Raw genomic sequence first — 22301 nt, 5'->3', positions numbered from 1 at the left:
AAAACTTGCTATTAAGTCCTGTAGTGCCTGTGTTCGCAGCACATCGATCCTTTAGAAGTGAGACACTGAAGAAGCAGATCTCTATCGTGCTCCTTGGCTGTGAGTGATTACTGAGAAACACAGAAAAGACTACCTGAGTGGTTTATTCATAATCTACTTAGTGGCTGCATTCGTGGTTTGAATGCCACTTGCTACAACCACCAGTTGAAAACACAACCAACCACTGGCTGAAAAGATCTGCAGTGGTTAAAAACACTGTGAGACAGAGAGAGAGAGATGGATCAGGTAGTCCTCTGGAAGAATTTGGAGAAGGATTACGTAAAAGAGAGAATTTGCAAGCCTGGAATGTGTTTTTCCCTACAGTATCTATTTCAATTTTCTGTGAAATGACTTTCAATATTTAGATTATTTCACATTTTGTTATAATCTCTTGGAGGGAGATCAGATTTGAGATTTACAGTCTGAAAACAGGTTGAAATGGTTCTTGATGACGTCTGGAATGTTTTGCAAGGTTTTAGCAGCTGATATGGTGCAGATGAGTGCATAATACAAATAATAACATTTATTTTCTGTATTGCAATCCCATTCCCTAGAACTGTGGAGGTGCATTGGAGCTCTCCTTCCCTTCATTTCCCTGCATGATCCTAGACACTGTATAAAAGAGGGGAAACTCCCCTCAGTTATGTTTTATAGCAATTTTCTGATGAGGAAATACCAGAATGGTGGGACTCTGGTTATGAGCCAGTCGGTGGTGTCAGTATTCAGATATCAACATCTTTAACTCTTTCTTTCTTCTTGATTAGATCACACAATAAATAACATATTCAAGATGAAATTTTAACAACAGATAATTCGCTTTGGAGAACTGTATGGCACTGAAGATGCTTGTTTGGCAGCAACCTGTGGTGCTGTAGATAGGAAGGGTCAGAAATGGGATAAGTTATTATTAATGGGATATTTATGTGTGATAAAAATGATAATCCCAGTGTTGTTCTCCCACATCAAGGACAAAATTATGAAAGAGGCCACTAAAATGTTTTTTTCAGTCGTGTTTTGAGTGGACTGTGAGTGGAGCAAGACTGAGATTTACAGACAAGAAGCTGTAGTAATTGGCTTCTGAGCCAACAGCTCATAGATGGACTGTGCAGAATTTAAATTAACTCATGGATCAAGGTGTTCATCACATTGTACTGAACCTGGTCACTCAGTACTGTCTCTAATGAGGGAGGGGAGAAAAGCTTCCATCTAACCTCTCAGCTGTCCTGTCTTCCTCAAGAAAATGCATCCACTAGACCTTTCCAGCTTGTTTTGCAATGTTTTGCCTGATCTGATGCAGGAGCATGTGAGCTCTGGCTACTGAGCAAAGTAACCATCTCACCTGGCTTGAATAGCATTTACCATGGGGAATAAGTTTTTCTGCAACAGGTTTTCATAGGATCAAACTTCTTCTTGCTGGATTTGTTTGTGTATTTCTTAATGGAAAAAATAAAAAGTTCTGAATTACCTGTGAAATGCCGAGTGTTTAAAGCTTTCTGCTTGCTAACAGTTTTCTGGTTTGTGTTTGTTTGTCCATAAAGTCTGTTCTTTCTTAAAGTATTTTGTCTCCTTGGAGAAATCTTCAGCTAAAAGTGAGACCAGATTTGCACCATGAGCAGTTTAGTGTCTTTAAACTGAGATTTGTGTTAGGGAAAACGTGATTGTTGTGATGCAAGGACAAAAGGTGATCTTGCCCAGATTCCTGTGTTGGTCCATAATTAATGTATTTCTTTCCTGTTAGTTTCAAAGGATTTCTTTCTAGTCAGGAGTTAAATGGACCCATTCAGTGTTTATATTTATGCAAATGATCGGTTTGTCACTCCAGTTGCAACATTAAAGAAAAAAAGCCAGATATTTTACATGCCTTTGAGTATTAAAGTGATTACAATTACCTACATAAAAGCAGTTGCTTTATTAATTAATTAACTTGGAGAAAAAAAGGCTAGTGACCCTCTGAAGGAATATCAATAACTGAAACATTAATTATGTAAATAAGATCTGTCTTTACTGTTCATTACTCATAGTTTAACATGAAAATTGCCTTTTAAAATAATGCCTCATTCATATATTTCAATAAATATCTAATCTGCCTGGTCTGTCACTTGAATCTAGAGTTTGAGACAAAGAATCTGCAGTGACATGGGTACAGACTTTGTGGCATTTCCTTTGAGCCACCAGCTCCCAGTTCCTAATTGCTGGGCTGGCATTTTTTGATTTTCTGGGGGTCATCCTCTCTGAGGCAGCAGTCCCCTCTGGGAAAGAGTTCTTGCAAAATTTGTGTCCAGAGAGATGGAGTTGCTGTGTTTCATAGGTGAGGAAGGAGAGGAAGAAGCAGCAAAATATTTGAAGAGGTTTTGTGACTCCTGTGGTTTCAAAAGGGAGGCTGTAGCAGAGCTGCAGAACCAGCCCATCTCCAAATCCTGTTTGAGGCTGTTGAGATGTAGAATTACTAAACAGAGGTAGTAGTACCAAGACAAACCAATACCACAGTTAGACCATGTGTTTGGTTGCTGTGAACCTGTGCACTCAGTAAACTTGCTGCTCCTTTTTACCTTTTGAAAAGGTGACTGTATACCTCCTGGCAAGTGCTGCAGGTGATTTCATACAGGCTATGAGAATATTTCCCTTGTATTTCCTCTGCCTTTTTATTTTCTAAAGTTTCACAGGGTGTATTAGCAAATTCTGATGTAGGATTCCTGGTGGGTTTTATTCCATTTCATATCCCTAAAGGCAACAGTCAGAGGTCTCCAGAGCTACTTCTTGCTCAGGTATCTGAGTATACCTGTAAGAGGAGAAGGAAGAGCTGTGTTTCTTTTTCATAGTATCAAAGGCTGTGCTGCAAATAATCTTGTTTCAATTTTGGGTATGCAGACAAAAAGTAGTAGTCCTGCAGTCCCAGAAAATCTTTTACTTCCCACTCCCTGAAGAGTACCTGCTTATAAGCCTAAGATGTTCAGATTTCCTGTTTTTAATGCCTTAACACTCGCTTTGCCCACAGCAGGAAGGGCTGATGAAGAAATATGTGTGTCCCCCCCCTTTCCCTTGTAGCATGATAAATTGTGGAAGTCCTGATTGAAAATTCTAATCACAGCCTTGCAGTCCTTCAGATCACAACCCTTGACAGTTGATTCACTCCTTTTCATGCCTGCTGCCTCTGACTGCTCCTGGTGCCTCTTATGCATGAGTCTATCATTAGCACACAAAGCATGATGGATTGGTTGGGGTACCTCTGTCCTTAGAACCTGGGAAATGCTTCTTTTTCAGAGTCAAAGAACCTGTGTGTGAAATCGTCATGAATGAGAGAAGAAAGTAATACAGTATTGGATGTGCCTGTTTGCTGCCACTGTTTAGAGGGAAAATGATGCATTATGGGGACTGTAAGTATATGGCCTGTTTGTTTGGGGTTTTACTCCTCACTGCTGAACGATGCAGAAAATCAGAGATTTTAAGCAATGCATAAGCTGAGTCAGGCAAATGCACAGAAGTTGTAGTATTTTTTTGGAAGTCAGAACTGTAAATACTTCCAAAATCCTACTTAAAGATCAAAGCCTGTTCATGAAATCTTTTAACTTTCAGTGTGATCTGATGACTGAAATTATTACAAATAGTGGCTTTTGGTACTCACTGTGGATTCCCCGTTCATTTTTGTGGATTCTCTTCTGTAGACCCTTTCAACAGGAAACTTTTGCAAATGTTTGCATCTTGCAAATGCTTTTATTCATCTGTGTGACTTGGCATTTAATGTTTCAGTGAACAAGACAGTTAAGTTTTGGCTCCAGTGAAAGATTGATAGGAACAATTTTCGAATGTGGTATCACAACAAAGTGAAAATATGTCATGTTCAAATACTGAGCTCTGATGCGTCATGTGGTCTTGTAATAAATGAAATAGCACTACAGACCTGACAGATCTGCAAGAAAATGGTTTTAAATTTATGATGATTAATTTTCAAGATGAACTGCAATGAAAAAAATTGTTAGTAGATACTTAAAGAAGGTAAGGGGGTAAAGCTTTCTGAAATGATAACAGGCAGGTAATGATAAAGCTGCCTTCACTTTTATATCACGCTTTCCTAAATTTTTGCAATGAGGAAATTGATATTCTGGCTGCTGCGGCTGGCATTAACAGCTATTCATGGAACTGTAACATCTCATGGCAATTCCTCTTCTTGGATTTGTACTATTGCTTGGTGCTGGTTGTCTCGGAAATAGGAGTATCGCAAAGCAAAGCTGAAGATTTTCTACCAGGTCTGTGATTCTCTCAGAGCTATGAAAATAAAACAGCACTGAACTTGCTGTTCAGTGAAAACAGAAGTAGCTTGATACTGCCTTGAAAGAAAAAGAAACTTTTCTGAAACTCAGCATGTTAATTCATCTTGAGGATTTGCCACTTGAATATTGACATTGTTTTGCATTAGGACAATTAAATGTAAAGAGTATTGTTTAGTAAAGTATCAACCAATTTATTTAAACATTGTTAGGTAGTTTCAGGCTAAAACCAGGCCCTGATAGGTCTTATACTTTGCAAGAAATCAGCCATATATGGCAAGTGCTTAAGTTCTATTTGTATTGATTTAGGTTTATTTCTAACAGTGGGGTTCCTTGCTTCACTTCTTTCCGTTTCACTGGGTTTGCACAGATGCCTTGGCAATCAACAAGTGCAGAATAGCTTTCTGCACCCATTAGGACTTTGTAGTTGCTGGCAAACATGATTTAATGAAATGAGTGAAGGAACTATACAATGGGACAGATCCTGGATCCAGTGTAAATTGGCAGAGCTCTGTTGCCCTGCACAGCTGGTTTGAAGTTGTTGTTCCGTGCTGTTACAGATCAGAAACTGCATTAAACTGAGTGATGATTATGTGTTAACTCTTTCTTTGGTAGCATTTAGTTCAACCGACACTTGCTTTTTGATTACAGATTGCCAGTTGAAGACTGTCTTAAGTAGATACAGGCTTTTACATACACACATACAGAGGCCATCTAGTCAATATATAAAATAATATATTGAAGCAGTGACTTTATTTTGCTGCTTATTTGAGTATTTGTTCAGCAGTTTTTCGCCCTGCAAGACCTCTTTGCTTTATCTAATGTCTCTCTTGTAATATGAACTCCTGCCAAATGCAGGAAGGTAAAAGTGTTAGTTTGTTTTAGAGTTGAGAATACTCTGGAAGACTTTCATGATCAGGACTGATCAGTTACACTGTGGCATTTACAATTGGATAGAATTCAAAGTTTCTTAAGCATAAATATTCACAAACACTCCATGTCTCATGTGAACGTGTTGTTCAGTGATTCTGATGTCTGTTAGCACCTGACGTGAAGTGACCAGAAAACTGTATTCATAACTTTCAATAACAATTGGATTGTATCTCTTTTGCAGTTTCTGACAAGTTTAGCTCTCAAATAACCCGTTGGTTTTTACCATCTGAGCTGATAAAGCTTTATAAGCTTTGGAAGTTAATTCAGAGAACATTTGAGTTGTACTTGCCATCGAAGGAGAAGTTCCATGTGTAGGGGGCTGGTTTATATTTAGGTGGGTAAAACTTCATGATTGTCTTAAGGATTTATATTATCTGTAGTTACACACAAGATCCAATGGCCTAAAGGCTTTAGAAAAGTGGTTTTATTTTTAAAAAACCATGTTTTTCAGTTCTTTATTTTGTCTGTGTTAAATTAGATTTTCTGATATGTTTAAGTCAGTGGAATTTCATCTTCCATTTCATTTCATAAGCATCATCAGAAAAGATTTCATGAAACAACAATAAAGACATATCCAAATTGCTCTCTATTACCATGGAGAGCTGCAATTCTGGCCTTTGTAGCTGTACCCAAATGAAGGTTAATCCAGGCAGCAGGAGCACTGCCCGTGTGCCAACTGTGCCAGCTCTGTTTCAAGGAGCCTGTCCAAGCCTGCCCACCACTGTCAGGGCTCACTTTTCACAGCCTAGTTCTGGCTAGTTGGGGTCTAACTTAGTTCTCTTCACACAAGCTGTATCCCTGTTTTCTGGGTTTATGCATGGAGGATTTTTGCAGCAACTGGAGATTCTAAATGTAAACTCAGCACATTTTAAATGTTCCAAAATGAAAAAAAGAAAAAAAAAGTAAACCTGACTAGTTTGTGGGTTTTGAATGTGATCTTGTAGTGATCTTGTGTGTGAAGGGCACTCGAGGCAAGGGCACTCTTGCCTGGAGTGCCTGCTGACAGGGAGGAATTGGTGTTGGGTCTCATTGACTGGTCTGTGGCTTTGCGTTATACTAGAATTGACTTGAAGAAAGATTTCCAAGATTTTCTTAAAATGTCCTATAAATACATTTCACTAAACAGTGTGGATTCTTTTTAAAAATTGTAACAGACGTTTCCTGATTTTCTTTGCTTGCAAATTTACTGTGAAAAAGGTTTCTTATTTACAAAATATTTATCGCTGTATCGAAAGTATGTAGCTTCTTAACACACAATGGAAAAAACTCGTAAAACTTTTAAAACTAGGTTAATATTTGAGATTAGTATTCTAAATCCTGTCAAGAAGTACTTAAATTATATCAACCTCAGTGACTAAATTTTGACATTTACAGATGGGCCTTTGACTTTACAGTTTGTCAGATGTGACCTGCATATCCTAGGCTATATCAAATCTGGAATCTGGAGTATGGAGCTGGAATCCATCTGTGCAGGCAAAATTTTTTCAAATTTCACTGTACATACTTTTTATACTTTAAGATAGTTTCCGTCTGAGATGTGACTTACCACTATTGATACAGTTATTAGATTATATTGGAATTATTGGTTATTAGAGTATTAGAACTAATTTGAATTGAAGAGTGCTTATGAGTTTTGGACCTTACGTGAAATATTTTGATACGTACTTTGACAAGATGAGCCAAACCGTTGGTGGAGATTTTAGTTTGCCTCTGAAACCAGAGAAATATTTTGCTTCTAAAAAATGACTGTAGAAGCTTCAATATGTGATAAACTTTTCAATTTGTTGGTGGAGCTGCTCATACACACCTCTGTGCTTACTCGAAGGGAAATTTGTGTACTTGGAAGTTTTGTTTGAGAGACTTTGCAGGTTCAGAAAGTTCACCATATAAACTCAGTGTATGTGCCTAATGGTAATGACTGGGAAAATGAAAGGTGCCAGGAAAGCTAAAATTCCATCCTGCTCTGCCATTGTTTGCTGGAAGTGACCAAAGCACTTTTGCAATAGGTGATACAATACTCAAGTTGTATCCTGGCAGATAAAGGCAGACCAATAAAAAGACACTGAGATAACATGTGAAGTCAAGATTTGTACTTCCCCAAGAAAATGTGGATTTCTATATAGCCTATTTTAAGTCAAATGCCATGCTTTAATATGTAATAAAAATGTGTTCTATAATAAAATTGAGAAGACTGTATTGATATGTTCATGTTTTAAGCAATAATCAGTGTGGTTTGTCTAAAATGGTCTAGACTTTCATTTTAACATGTAGTGACAAAGTGGAAAGGCTGTACAGACGTATGGTGCTTTAATTAATGGGGGCAATACTAAGCTTTGAAAGTCCTCTGGAGCTTTTGTCTCTGTTGGAACATTGTCTGTGCTGTGAATCTTCCCTAATAGTTAAAGCAAATGAAGTAAAATAGCCTTTGGGCTATTTTGTTACACTGTGTTGTTGGGGAAAAATTAATCCTGTGCCATTTTGCATTTGCTGTCTGTGAATCAAACTGTGAAAGCTAATTTAAAAACTTTCACACTCGGCTTGAATGAGGACTGTCAGTGCTTGGAGAATGTCAAATAGAACACAATTAGCTCCAAGTGAGCTAGCTCAGATATACCCACCAGCCTCAGAATGCCCAGCCTTAATGACTGCTCTGATAAACTAACAGAGGTGACAGAAAAGAATTTAAAAGAATTAAGTTGCTACTGAAAACTCACCCTGTATAGAAGAGATCTTTGAAACCGAAGTAGTTTGTACATCAAGGGACGGGAGGTGGTGAGACCCTGTGGAAAGCTAAATACAACACAGAGCTGCATCTGTGAAAGGGAGACAAACCCACTGATGAACCTGCTCAGAAATTTTAAAGACATAAATTATTTAGGTGTTGAGCAGTTAAGTTGCCATTTATGGTCCCTGAAGTAGTTGGGTGTCATAGGTGTTTATAGAAGAGGCAGCTGGTACAGCTGTGGTAGATTGAAGTCCTGGAATGTTTTAGGGAATGATGGAACTACTGCTGTTCTAGTTTGGAGAAATAATGGGGGTTTGAAGTTAATCTCTTAATTGTATCTGTTTATCAAATGCTGCATTGACCTATAATGGGGACATCAGGTCTGAACTTAACTGATAGAGTGACATTCCAAGCTTTGTTCTGGGTGTTCAGAGTAACTCTCACGCTTATGGATGTGAGCAGATCTCTCAGACTACAGATGTTCTAGAGATGGGGATTTTAGGAAAAAAACTGAAGAAAAAATAGCTGAAGTTGTGAGAAGAGTTATCTACAATGACATTAGCTGCCACTCTAAGTATAATGACTCTTCCCTTGAAAGATGAAGTTTGTCAGTCACAGTGGACTGTGGCTTTTGGATATTATTTTTCCATGACAACATGTCAGAAAATGTGTTTAGAGCTCATTCAAAACCTTTTTATAATTTTTTCTTCCCTGTTTTTCTTGGAGAAGGCTACCTGCAGAGTAGGTGCCGAGTGAGGTCTCAGCTCAAGTTACTTGATGAGAATTATAGTGAGCGACCACTGATTTTCCTCATGGAGAGAGACCTTGATGGTAAATTGAAAAGAACTCAATCTGTAAATTAGCATTTTACATGTCATGCCTCCTTATTTGAGCAACACGAATTGTGCAGACAACAGCAACATTTTTAGTTAATGAACCCAGCCGTGAGCACTATTCACGTTTAACATATTTACAGGGGGTAGCATCCAGTCAAAAAAACCCATTAATTCTCTTTGCATGAATATGGTGTGCATGAGTGCCTACATTTGTGTGTGGATTTGTATATATGTGTACACTATTAGTGTATGCAGTGTTAAAGCATATATAGTAATTCAAGAAGAATCACTGAAGAAGTTTCATTAGGCATGTAAATATATTCAGCAGAAGATTTAAAATAACTCTTTAATGGAAAAAAAAGGGAAAACTGTGCCATTTGACATGAGAAATCTATTTTGAACTGTAGTATACGCACAGTCTGTTTTTTGCTTTTCCTTGCTTGAAGTTGTTGCCTGAAATATTATGGTGGCATGCAAAGGCTTGAAGTTTAATTTTAAATTTAATTTACTTGAATGCTGGCAGGATATTTTTACATAGTAAAATGGCAACTTTGTAATATTTGGCACTCAATTCCTATAGAAATGGCATTCAGGATACAACTTCGGGCACATAAGTAAAATAAGATGAAATCACACATGTTAGTGATGATTTTAAAATATTTTCAAGACTGTAAATGTAATTTCTGCTTTGATTTTTTTTTTAGTTATATGGGCATCAGGGGGGAGGGTTTGTAACAGTCATATATATATATTTATATATAAAGCTGTGAATGAACTTTTTCAATCTGTTAATCCAAATGTTCTTTAATAGATAAAAATAGAATCAAATTACTTCACATAAAAATCTGAGATTTACTTAGTGAGCTTCAAACAGAATTATTCTTCCAATAATATTCTGAATATTCTCAGGTTTTGAATATTCTCGGGTGCCAGAGGATTACTTTGCTGCTAAAGACTGGGCGTCCTCACCTGTGTTTGCTTACCATCTGGTGACACCAGTTGTTCTTCCTGATGGGATTGCTACGTCTTGCTGAGAAAATATATTTTAATGGCTATTATTAATCTGAAGTATTTGCTTTGAGGTGTTCAACACTTGTTACCAATATAACTTTCTCTTCAATCGTGGGCATCTTTGTGGAGATATTTGTGAAGGTCACTGAGGATCTGTGTGGGTTATCTCCCTGTGATGTTTCCGAGCCGTTGGCTCTGATGAGGATCTGTCTCTGCTCGTGGTGCTGCCTCCAGAGCAGGTTCATTCCCTGTGGGCAGACCCAGCCAGCAGCATCGATCCTCCTGCTGCTGCTCCTGCCAGGGCTGCAGCATGAGAGCAGAGTGCAGCATAAATCACAATGGGACATCTCTACTGTGTGTTCCTTTTAAAGTCATCAATCTGGGAAATATAAACCCCTGTCCGGAACACAGACACATATCCTTTCGTGTCTATTTGAACCACAGGCTGTGTTGCAGGTGTTCTGAGCTTGCCCTCACAACCCCTCTATCATCATGTGGGGCAGTACAGGACTTTGAGCTGGCCTCTTTGCAGGGAACTAAACTGGCAAGCAGTCCTGCCTTCTTCAACCAGGCTGCTTCTCAGCATGTCCTGGCGCTGAGTGTATGTGGCAGCAGAATTTTCTTCCCACATGGTTAGTTTGGTCAGATGAGTCCTGTTGATTGCCTTGCCAACCCTGCCATCCTGCTTTCATTGGTGCTGTACCTGAAACCAGCTGGTTCAGGTGTGAATGTGGTACTTTCTTGTGCTTCTGAGGTGATGTTAGATCTTCAGGGGTGTATAATTTGTGGGGAGGACCAGAGAAGATGAGAGAGAGGCATTTTTCTTGGCTGAATGTCACATTTCCTAAGGAAAGTCTTTGGCTCAAAGACTGTGCCTCTGTGTGGTTGGTTGGTTGTTTTATTTACTAAAGTAGTCCTTAATAAAGAAGTATTTACTAAAGTAGTGAATGCTCTGTGAGCATTCGGGGCTCAAGACTGTGTTTTGTCTTTCCAAACGCTTTTTGACACTGTTTTGACACAAATGGATCTGAAAGTCACAGTTAACAACTAAAACTCCTGTTTTTCTTTCCTGTCCTGTTCAGTCCAAGTCATGTTTGAGAGATAGTTACCACTGCCAGACTCATATCACTTATTGCTGAAGTAACTTTTGCAGGAGTAGGTGCTGAAAGACTGCAGCTTGTGAGCTGAATTCCACAAGATGCTGCAATATGGTTGCTGTACACCTGTGTTGCGTCTTTTTCCCTGAATGTTACTACACACACACACACAAAAATGTAAATTACTGTTACGGAGCCAAGCACATCAGTAAAGAAATGCTAAATTTAACATTGTCCAGATGGAAGATAACAGAATGCAAAGTTTTGTGTGCAGTGTACAGAGTAACTTTTCTTTACCATAAAGTCTTAGTAGGAACGTGTCTGTGCTGGAGGATCAAAGTCAGGAGTGAATGATAAAGGCACTCACTGTGGGAAACTTCACTGCTTAGTGAGCAGGGGAGGAGGAGGAGGAGAGTGGGATGATCTCATGCCTCAGGGCAGCAGGACAAGGTCCTGGAGGTTGATCTGTGAGTGTCATTGCTTTTGCTGTGTGTCATGCAAGATGTCAGCTCTGGCAGATAGAGTTTGGTGTGGTAAAGTTATAAAGAGCTAGAAAGAGAATCATTAAGGGAAATGTCAGGCAACTTTAACAACACGTGATGTTACTAAACACCATTATAATTAACCCAAAATGTATTGACAGTAATCAAAATAGCAAAATCTCTTTAAAAATGGCCAAAAAGACTAACAAAATTATTGTAACAAACATTAGTTTTGACTCAAATTTTATAGACGTGTTTTGGGCTACTGCAATGTGCACATCTTTGAATAGATTACCTGAGTTTATGCATTAAATACCATTAATTGTAGTTACTGTGTAGCCACATGTAGCTTCAGGTACCTATGAACTGCAAGTATAAAGTGTTTTCTGTGACTGGTTGGAAATAAATCCACAAAACTCTTATAAACATTGTTTGCAAAAGAAGCAATATTTTTAGACAATGAAGTGAAGTTTTCTTTGCCAGTGTGATACCATGTCAACAGGGTTTTTTTGTTTGTTTGTTGGGGTTTCTTTAGTTTTTAATCAACTTTATCATTAGGCACTGTTCTGTACTGCTACTATTCCCAGTGTAATAATAATCAATAATCTACCCTTCTCTTTTTGAAAAAAATATATCTGAAGGTGTAACACATTATGCATGTCTTTTTTTATGAAAGAAGCACCTCTATGCTCTTACTAAAATTAAAGAATATGTGTCTTAGGCTTCTTAAAATCTAAGTAGGACGAAGAATTCGCTGCAGATGATCCTGTGGAAAGGCTTTGCAAGAGGAGGGCAATCAAATAGGGATAATTAGAGTTACTACTTAAATATGCAGAAAGCAAAAAAAGCTTATCTGGAAAAGCAGAGTGAAGTTATAACAGCATAAGACTAATGTAAGAATGACATGCAAGCAATAAAATCACATCTCCCTGACTTCGTAAGTACAAAATAATAAGCAATATTTAATAATGGAGACTATAATAGTCTGGGTTATAAACCCAGTGGTATGTGATTGTACCATTAGCTCTTACCTGAAGGGGATAGATTGGTTTAACACTGATAGAGTGGAGCTGCGTGAGGATTACAGGCATTTGGAATGTGTTTGCAGTAATTGCTGAAGATAATCTCTGAGCAGTTAACTCAGAATAATGATATAAAGTTAGCAGGATGTCTGTTTTCGGATTTTACTTCTTCCTCTGAACCAGCCTGAATGTGTGAACACCTCTGAAGGAAGGAGATGGGACTCTTGCTGCTGGTGTGATTTAAAAAGGTTTGCTGAAGAAACAGCATTATGTGCTATTAAGAACAAATCCTGCTTGGCAGAGAAATGGGTAGAATGGTCTTCAAGTTCTTAATCATCCCTGATTTTGTAACTCTGTCATTATTTTCATTAATTAACTGGAGTGGGTAACACAAACATCATGCTTCTTCCAAAACTAATATTGCTGCCTGCTATTTAGTCTGTGGAACTGAAAAAAAGCCCAAACCAAACCAAAATGTTAAAGTGACACAGAGGCAATAACTTGATTGAGGGTGTATTTATCCCAGCAGTTTTAATTGGCCATCGTCTGCAGTCTCACTGTATTGTGCTGAGAGCCTGTCTGGTTTCACAAGCTGGGCAGAGCCAGGTCTGCCTAATGCTGGGCATTGGGAGGAAGGACCTGCTGGAAACGCTGGAATTCAGAAGCTGGCATTCTTCCCTGGGCCTCAGCTACAGGGCACGTGGGTGCCAAGGGTGCCCTGCTCAGGAGCAGGGGGCCTGACCACTGGAATTCTTTTGAGTTCCCCTGGCCCTTTCACAAGGGCTTAACCCAATGGTCCTGGCTGTCTTCCAAGTGCAGTAATTAAATTCTGCATTCCTAAATTCCCTCTCCTTTTAATTGGATTAGGTTTTCTTCACCTTTTGGCTTTAAACTCAGCTGGCAAAACAGCTAGTTTTCATTGTAGCAGAAACTTTATTTCAGATTAGGTTATATTATCTTTGAATATAAAGTACATTGTTTTAAGTGTGCCAGATGTTTCAGGAGAGCAGTGTACAAGGGAGACCAGCATTTTACTTCTATTTTTATTTGACTGTACTAAAGGACACTCATTTGATGGTTATTCTTGTTTGCTTTCTCAGTTTACAGGCCTTGTTGAGACTGTAGAATCAAAGACAGTTTATAAGAATATTTTAGATCTTTGCTGCATCGAGGAAACCTTTTGTTTGTCTCTCTGTGCAGCTTTCATCTCTTTTGTGTAGTCATTGAAATCTAGGGCATCACTGGAAGTTTAGTCTTCAGTGTGTATCCAAATGTTCACCTGATCATTGAGATTGCTCAGTACTTTGCAGAAACCAACTTGTAAACAATGGAATCTGTGCTACATCTCCCCTAAAATATGGCTTGGTTTCTAGTGTGCCAGTAACTTCTGTTCATGTACTGAAGCCTAAATAATTGATTTTTCAGTGTGTGCCATAGCACAGCATTTTAAAACCCAGGCTGCCTTGTCAATGCATATTGTGATTCTGCACATATTTTAATTAATGAACAGAGATATCCAAAAGATGTATGAAGTAATGAGAGTGAATACATGGTTTAAATCTGAGAAGGTAATTTCTGGACAGTACAAATCTTTGCTATGGATAAAATTCAGATTAGTTCACTGAATGGTTCACCTGGCCCTAATGATACCTAAATTTAGAACTTGTGAGCACCACTGCCCTGCAATCAGAATATGTTTTGCCCTGCATAAAATGGAATTATATTAGTCAATTTGCATTAGCCAAGTCTGAAGTCTGTGTCTAGTTGGATTTAGTTGCATTCTGCTGATGTCAGGGCTCTGTTTGGCTTTTTGTTTGACCTGGATATGTGTATCTTTCTTAGTGCTGTCAGTCTTCTCTCATGTTGCTCTGTGTATACTCCTGTTACAGAAAATCCAAGAGCCACAGCCCTTTATTAAATTATAGAGTACATTTCTTGTACCTGTAATATTTACCTTTGGGCATTAGGACTCTTTTTTCCTAGAAAATAACCCGGTAGAGGATTTCGTGGAAGGTTCTTTGTCTAACCTCTCTGAAAACTCTTGAAGGAAAAAAAAAATGAGAAGACATCGAGGCATGTCTGTGTGAAAGTCTTTAGAAAAAAAAAAGTAGTAGTAATGAACACTTCTGCCTCCTTTTCTTTTTAAATTAAGGAACGTATTTCTTTTAAGTAATTGCACAAAAGTATTCTAAAACCCCACCTGTGTTATGGACTGTAAGTGCACTTTCTATAGCATTGTGCCCCCTTTCTCTGTATGAATTCTAGAGGACAGCTCCAAACTGACATAAAGACTTTCTGTTTTGGACTAGGTTTTGTTGGTATGCAAGGAGGGCGGGTAAACCCAGCACCCTGTCCTTCATCCTTCTGGAGGAGGATTAATCATGATCACAGCTGCAGAATAATGCAGATCTTTGCTGCTGGGGCTGGAGAGGGGGAAGGGATGGGCAGTAAGGAGAGCAGAGGACATCATCAGCTGTCTTGCCTTCTTCCCTTCCATGTGCCCCTCCTGCCCTTGGAGGCACCGTGGTTAATGGAGGAATTGCAAGTAGCAGATTCTCAGGAATTGTTTTTCTTCTGTGGACTGAGCTGATCCCCTTGTATTTCAATTTATGCTTGCTGTCTGCCAGAAGCATTTCTTGACTTCATGTGCACTCTCCCTTACTACAGGATAAAGCACAGGACTGTCTTTACTATATGAGAGCAGTCCATGTTAAATAAAGGCACAGATTTGCTGTTGCCCATCCTACCTTTCTTTTTTTTTTTACTAGCTAATCTTTCATGCATCTTATTTTTTTTCCTTTAATCTTAAGGAATACATTTGATTTACCAGTAAGACACACACATACACAGAATTTTTGCGTGGATTAGTTGTTTCCTTGATGAGGCATTAGGCAGTGGATGCCGAAATGCTGCTGGTTCAAAGGCACACAGATTTAGACCAGTGACTTTTACTGTGTCTCTGTAGATGGCCCCTAAATGCCTTGCAGGTCAACTGTTTTTGAAATGGATAGAAATGTGCTAATTCCTTCAAAGTAAATCAGAAGGATTATGACATCTAGGAAGAAGAAACTGCCAGACAGCTCCTGAGCAGTATAACTAGGACTGACCCAACAGCATCTCTAAAGCTTCCAATAAAATTGCCTGAGGAGTCTGCCAAGAAGCCAGATGCTGCTGCTGGAAAAATACCTTCTGTAGCTTGGCATTTGTCCTGTAATTGCTTCCAAGAGAGAATAAACTGTAGCATGACAGTAGAAGGTGAATGGTTCCTCACTGCACACTTCTTGGGTGATTTTTAAAAATGTTTAGAATATAAGCATGATTTTGTGATGCATTACCACTCATGCAGGTCTTATACTTGTTTAACTGTTTGAGTTATCAAACATATCTTTTTTTTTTCCTTTTTCCCTGGACATTTTAGCCTGGCAGCAGTTTGGTTTTTCTTTTTCCTTCTTTTACAGGGTCTCTAACCCAGGATCACTTGGGCTTTGATCCTTTAAGTGGGTGATATGGTCACGTAGACCTTTCCAGTTGCATGGTCATAGCAGAGTGGAGATCAGTGTGTTTCCTGGTATGGATGTTTCTGAGTGTGGAATTACAATACAGCAAACAACACCTGGCCCAGACAGTTTCAAGGGTCATATTGTCATGTGACTTTTTTTCCCTTTAGTATATTTTCCAGAACTGTCTGTTATTATTCAGAAACACTGCTCAGTTTTATCCACGAACAGAAAATGTGTGGAGCCTTCTTAGGGGAGGTGCTTCCTCCCTTTGAAAGTGTTTAACATTCTGACTGATAGAAAGCAGAGGCATTTGTGGAGCAGTGTATAACATAATCAGATACAAGGCACTGCAATCACAAATGAGATGAGAACAGATAAGTGAATCCAAGAAAATTATTTATGGTTTGAAATTTCTCCAGTAAAATCTAGCAGCTGTTCTCAAATACTTCTGTTTGATATCGTGCAGGAGCCTGCCTGCTGTTCATCTGGGCATTCCTGTGGGATTACCTGCATGAGTGACATTGCTGGTTTGAAGACTGGAGTCTTTAAATGGACTGGTCAAAACTATTTCTGTAGGTAAAACTCAGAATCACAGAATGGCCTGGTTTGGAATGGACCTTAAAGACCATCTTGTTCCAACTCTGTATGGGCAGGGACACCTTCCACTAGACCAGGTTGCTCAAAGCCTCATCCAACTTGGCCTTGAACACTTCCAGGGGTGGGACGGGCACAGCTTCTCTGGGCAGCCTGTACCAGGGCCTCACCACCCTCACCAGGAAGAATTTCTTCCTACTCTATAATTTAAACCTACTCTCTTTCAGTTTGAAGCCATTCCCCCTTGTCCTGTCACTAGATATCCTTGTAAAAAGGGTCTCTTTCCTTCAGCCTCCCTTCAGGTTCTGAAAGGCCACAATTAGGTCACCCATTTACCAGACAATTTAAAATAGTGATATTTGTCAGTTGTGGAACCAGAATGTAAAAATTTTTGCCTGTTTGTGTAAATTCATACCTATAGTCCCAGAAGTGTTTTGCTTTTTCCCCTTTACTCTGCTAGACAATGAACTTTCGCATAAGTCAGGTCATTGAGTTTGGTGTAATAAATCAAAAGTCCATTTACAGCAAGGTGAATTCCTCTGATTAGCTTTCCTAATACTTAACTGTCAGGAAACAAGGGCTGAGTGTTGAAAAGCAACAGTGAATAAAGATCCTGACATAGGGGCTTTTTGTTGTTGTTGACATTAGGAAAGTTTGCTTTGCTTTGCTATAATGTCAGGAAGTGTTCAGAGAATGGAAAGGCACAATGTACAAGTCAACTCATGTGACTGAGAAAATCTCAAAGGGACCTGAAAAAGTTGGTGCAAAATCCACATCCGTTAAGCAGATCAGTATAAGGCATCATTCCAAGCTCTACTTCAGATTTCAAAGTATAGCTTAAGTGTGTAGGTATGGTGATGTTATTTTATTTAAAGTGAATGAGAAGGCGAGTCTCAGTTCAGTCTCACTTGTCATATTAAGAAAGTCATCTTGAAATAAAAAAAAAAAAAGCTGAATTAGGATATTTCTATAAAGGACAGAAGATGAACAAGTTTCCTTCAAATTACTGTGCAACTTAAAAACATGCTGAGCTGTCCAGGATGGGAGATGTTTAATTCCATAACCTTTTCTTCCAATTAGAATACACAGATTCTGATTGTGAGGAATTTGCATTTCAGTATGAAATGTGGTGTCTGACATTGCTTTTACCTTCTCCCTGGTGATGTTCCTGACTGCATTCTTCTCCCTTTCCTTTGGTGTGATGATTGCACCACTGCACTTTAGTAATCATTTAACAGCTCTAATTACAGAATACTGTGATCCCAACTGTGTACTTTGTCCTTTTTGCCTTCTTGGTCTCTGTTCCTTTGGTATCAAGAGGATCGCAAAAGAGCCGTTCTTCTGCTTTGCAAAAATAAATTCCAAAGGCCCTGCTTTGGTAATGTACAGATTTGCATTTTCTTGTCGCTTTGGAGTTAACGACATTGAATTTTAGACATACAGGGGTTGGTTGGTCTGGTATTGTTTACATCAGTCACGCCGGCATAACTTCTCTGACACTAATGCAGATACACCAGCATAAAATTGGTGTAACTCCAACTCCATTAAAATCAATGGAGTTATGCCAGTATAAGTCAAATGTAACGCTATTGATTTTGTGCTGGTGTGACTTTATTGACTTTAATGGAGGTGAGGCAGTTTGCTGCTGGTGGAACTCGGGTCGCAGGCGGGCTGTGCCTGGGCAATGTGTCTGTAGCAGGTCTGAGTTCAGTTTCTAGTTTACTCTTACACAGCATTATCAGAAATTCTTTCTCTTTTCTGCTTCAGGGTCAGCAATGCAGCAATCTGGGTGTAGTAGAGTCTTGTCATAATGCAGTTCATAGAGGAAAAGCATTTAGGTAATTAAGTTTCACTGAGCACAGGGAATCTCTAGTCCCGTCTGAATGACTTCCTCTGTTTTCTGGTAATGTAGTACCGGAGGAGTGATGTGAAGTTTTTAAGCCTGTTCCTTTCAGTGGCAATGCTCTTTTTGATGTAACACCCTGAAAAAGCTTACAAATAGCACTTTGAGTGGAGCTTTGCATCTCGGAGCAGAAAGTACACTTAAAGGAACAATGAGTGTTGTATTTATACCCCCAGCACAGAGCGGTTTGTTATTAGTTTTCAGCTCTCTGGGCTGGAGTTGCATTCCCTGCTACACAGGCAGAGGAGATGCAAACATGAGCCTTTGGATCACTGCCTTCCTGGGGTCTGGCAGGACAGTCCTGGGAAGTTTTTTATGTCTAACCTTTTCCAGGGGCGACTTATTTCATTCAAGGCTGCAAATACCCTGGTCCGGCAGAATTACATACTTTCTCAAAGGTTAGACTTGACGGTCTTGGAGGTATTTTCCAGCCTTAATGATTCCATGATTCTTGTGGAACTGAAGGCTTACAGTGATGCCACGACTGGTTTTGGTGACTGCCATTTCCATTTTGATTTCCAGTCTTTAATTTTTTGCGGTTGTAGATTTAGGGTTTAATTCTCTCCCTTCTAGTCTTGTAAGACTCCTGAAAGTGATGCTACTCACACTGCATGGTATACTTAGCTCAATATGTATGTATATATATATAAAAAATGTATGTTATATATATGTAAAAATGTTTATATATATATATATATATATAAATATTTTTCTGTTGGTCTTTAGTGACTGGCTGAAATCTAATGGTTTTCCTTAAAAGTATTTGTATATTCTTTCTCAGATAAATTATGAACACACATTATGTAGTTTTTTCTGAATCCAAATGGCATATTTTGAAGTATTTAAAAAATTCCATTTAAGCAAGCTCCATGTCTTCTATTTTGCCTTTGTTTCCTGAATGCTGTCCTCCGTAATATAAAAAAGAAACTGTAATATTAAAAGGACGTGTTAGCAATTCCCCATTATAAATGTTGGTGAAATCAATTCACTTCTTTGAAAAACATCTTTTTAATCTGGTCAGCATTTTCTATGAGTAGAATATTCATAGCACTTCTGGTGAATAATTGGTGAGGTAAAGTGCACTGTTCACCACTATATGGAGTGATTTCCAGGAGGAATTTCAGTAATTATTCCTGCCATCATCGGAATACTAATAAAAATCTTACTTTAGAAATATTTTATATGTCAGTTTTTTTCCAAGATGCTCTTCTAGTAGTAAAGCAGCTTCAAGGGTGCTATTTACCCCATCTGAGGAACTGGGTAACATGCCTGAAAGATGCTGTAAAAATAGAATAATGAAGAATGTTGTAAACCACAACAAACTTAAATATAAAATATGTTATTTGCCTTAGTTACATGTAGGGTTTTTTAAAAAAAGAGCTTCTTGTTTCAGCAGATAAGAGAAGTATTTTATGAATACAGTCAACTATAGCAACTAAATGCAGAGAGAAATTAAATGCTGTGTTTTGAGTACTAAGCAGTTTTCTGATGTTAGAAGAATTAAAAAGGGTTATTTGGAAGTGTTGTTCTGGAAGACACTACAGATGCAGTACAGAAAGCATAATAAAGCACTTAAATCTCCTTCCTGTGTCTTAATATATAGAAAATCAGAAGTGAGAAGGTAAATGCTCTAGAGCAAACAAAACTAAGTATGAGCTATGGAGGCAGTTGTGAGTCTTTGCAGGCTGTGTAACTTAGGGAGATGGAGGGAGAAGCAGGATGCTGAGTTCCAGAGGAGGGTCTGTAGTTTGCAGGAGGAATTAGAGGAGTTAAACAGGGCACTTGGCTTTCCATATCTGCTGAGGGAGTGAATTTTTTCGTAGAATCTCAGTTTGTGCACGTGAACAGTAAGATTCCTTCCACCTTTAGAGGCTGCAGAAATACCAGTAAAGAAATGGCAGGAAAGAGCAGGGAGAGAGAGTCATTTGACTTTGTCACTAGAACCAGTGCATTGTGCTGTTCTGTGGGTAAATGGCAAAACTGGAGGAGAGGACTGGCCCATGCAACAGCCTAACAGAGATTGTTTTCTGTTCCAGGGTAGCCAGAATTTTAACGCGTGCTCTGGCTTAGATTTTGCTGCTAAGCACATTATAGAATTTGCTGTAACAAAGTGTCACAGAGACAGCTCCCCTGTTTTCTTTTGTTTCCTTCTCATTTTCTCCTCTGTGTCAGTATCTTAAGCTCTCTCTTTTACCTCATCTTCCTCTTTTTCTGGTTCTCACTTACAGGCCTTATTAACTGCAGTATATCATTGAGGTTTGGATCAGTCCCTTGGGTTTCTGTTTGGAATTAGTGTAGTGCCTGCTGTAACAGATGAATACTCTCATGTTCCCGAGCCTTGACCATTGGGGAAATGAGCTGATGAGTACAAAATAGTGTGAGCAGCATCAGAGAATTCATGGCCTTCTCTCCCTGGAGGGTAGAAAGAGCACTGATGGCAAGGATGGGTTTTCCATCGTCTATTCGTGTGTGGTCCCACTGCAGTTCTCTGTGTTAGGCTTTGTGGTCAGATGGGAAGTGAATTTTCTCCCTGGATTGCAGTCCTTTATGCTTGAACTGGTTTTAGTTTTCCAGAATCACATACTTTTAAAATAATTTTGTCACTTACATTTTGCCCTTTCAGTATGTTGGGCTTTGTTGAACACTTGGAAAAATATGGCATCAACATGATTATATTGGGTGTTTTGAAGGAAAAAAAAATTGTTTTCAGGACTTTAGAGCCATAAAAGCCAAGAGCTAAGGATGGTAGCATGGCTTTTGTTTTGTCAAACCAGCATTTGGGAGGTACTATCCTCTTGTCAAATCCCACTTTGGGGCTGTGGAAAACTTAAATACCTAGGGAATGCCAGGGCTTAGTTACAAATCCTCTCTAAGACTGCTTTTCTTTTACATAAGCAGATGGAAACTGGTTTCAGGGGAGGCAACTTCTTAAGTTTTGAAGCCCTGAAGAAAATTAATTAATTCATGTATTTTAAAGCCAGAGGGGAAGTATTATGATGGTCTGGTCTGACCTCTTTCATAACTTGGGCCAGGGAAGTCTCCTGATAACGCCTTCATGAGCCTGCTCAAGCCTGGTGGAAAAGACAAGTGATTTGACAGAAGTCGTTGTTTTACGAATGCATGGGGGAGGCAAGTGGAGCATGGGACTACTTTCCCCACACATAAAGGGTCCAACCTGTGTTAATCCTAACTGCAAAGAATTTATGGAAATATTTTTTCACTGAGGCTTTAGGTTTCATGCTGGCGTAGGAGTAATAGAGAACACAGGCTTAAGACTTCTCTTGGAATTAAAAGCCAGTTAATTCCAGAATGCGCTGATTGTGTTCCTGCTGTAGCCACTTAATAAGGCCACAGAAAATGTCAGTATTTTGTTAAAATTAAGAGCTCTGAATCCTCTTTAGGAAAAGCTGAGGCATGCACATAACATTGTAATAGCCAGAGCAGTAACAAGGCACACAAGAAGATCGTTAGAGTGGATACGTGTAAGATGATGGATTTTTTTTTTTGGGAACGCAGCTAACAAAATTTTGTCTTTAGAGCAAGGAGAGAAATGTGGCAGAACTGATCAAAGAAAATAGCATCTCATTGATAAAACACATGCTGCAGTACTTCCCACAGTTGGGAGACTGTAGTGTTTAACAACGGTGACCTAGATTGGAGGAGACAATAAAAGCTGTTGCAGTGAAGAGCAGATTGACTGCCATTCTCATCTGGGTAATAAACGGCTGAAATATGGACAGTGCATGGAAGTTTACTAATGTGGCTTACATAAAGACCTATACTTTTGGAGGAATTGTCTCTGTAGCAAATTCAGTTTGAACTATAGCTTGCATCTGACAGATGTTTATGTGCTCCTTTACAAAGATACCTATTACTTTATTCAAGGATCTATGA

The 22301-nt window shown here is 38.9% G+C and overlaps 1 protein-coding gene across 16 annotated transcripts in view; it reads left to right on the top strand.

Annotated features, from left to right (window-relative positions):
• Positions 1–22301, top strand: part of DAB1 (DAB1, reelin adaptor protein) — a 434251-nt gene that overhangs the window by 299177 nt on the left and 112773 nt on the right. For 11 of the 16 annotated variants that reach the window (XM_017805607.1, XM_017805605.1, XM_017805606.1 and 8 more), the window contains one exon: positions 3301–3413. The exons of 4 other annotated variants lie outside the window; for them this stretch is intronic. The gene's annotated coding sequence lies outside the window, so the exon portion shown is untranslated. Of the gene's footprint in view, positions 1–3300; positions 3414–17835; positions 17883–22301 lie in introns of those variants that run through there. One more of the 16 variants, XM_017805610.1, reaches the window with a different exon arrangement.

Source organism: Lepidothrix coronata, unplaced genomic scaffold (assembly GCF_001604755.1).
Source record: "Lepidothrix coronata isolate B3197 unplaced genomic scaffold, Lepidothrix_coronata-1.0 Scaffold12, whole genome shotgun sequence".
Classification (NCBI taxonomy): Eukaryota; Metazoa; Chordata; class Aves; order Passeriformes; family Pipridae; genus Lepidothrix; species Lepidothrix coronata.
The sequence above is the reverse complement of the archived record's forward strand: the minus strand, read 5'-3'. Positions and strand labels throughout refer to the sequence as shown.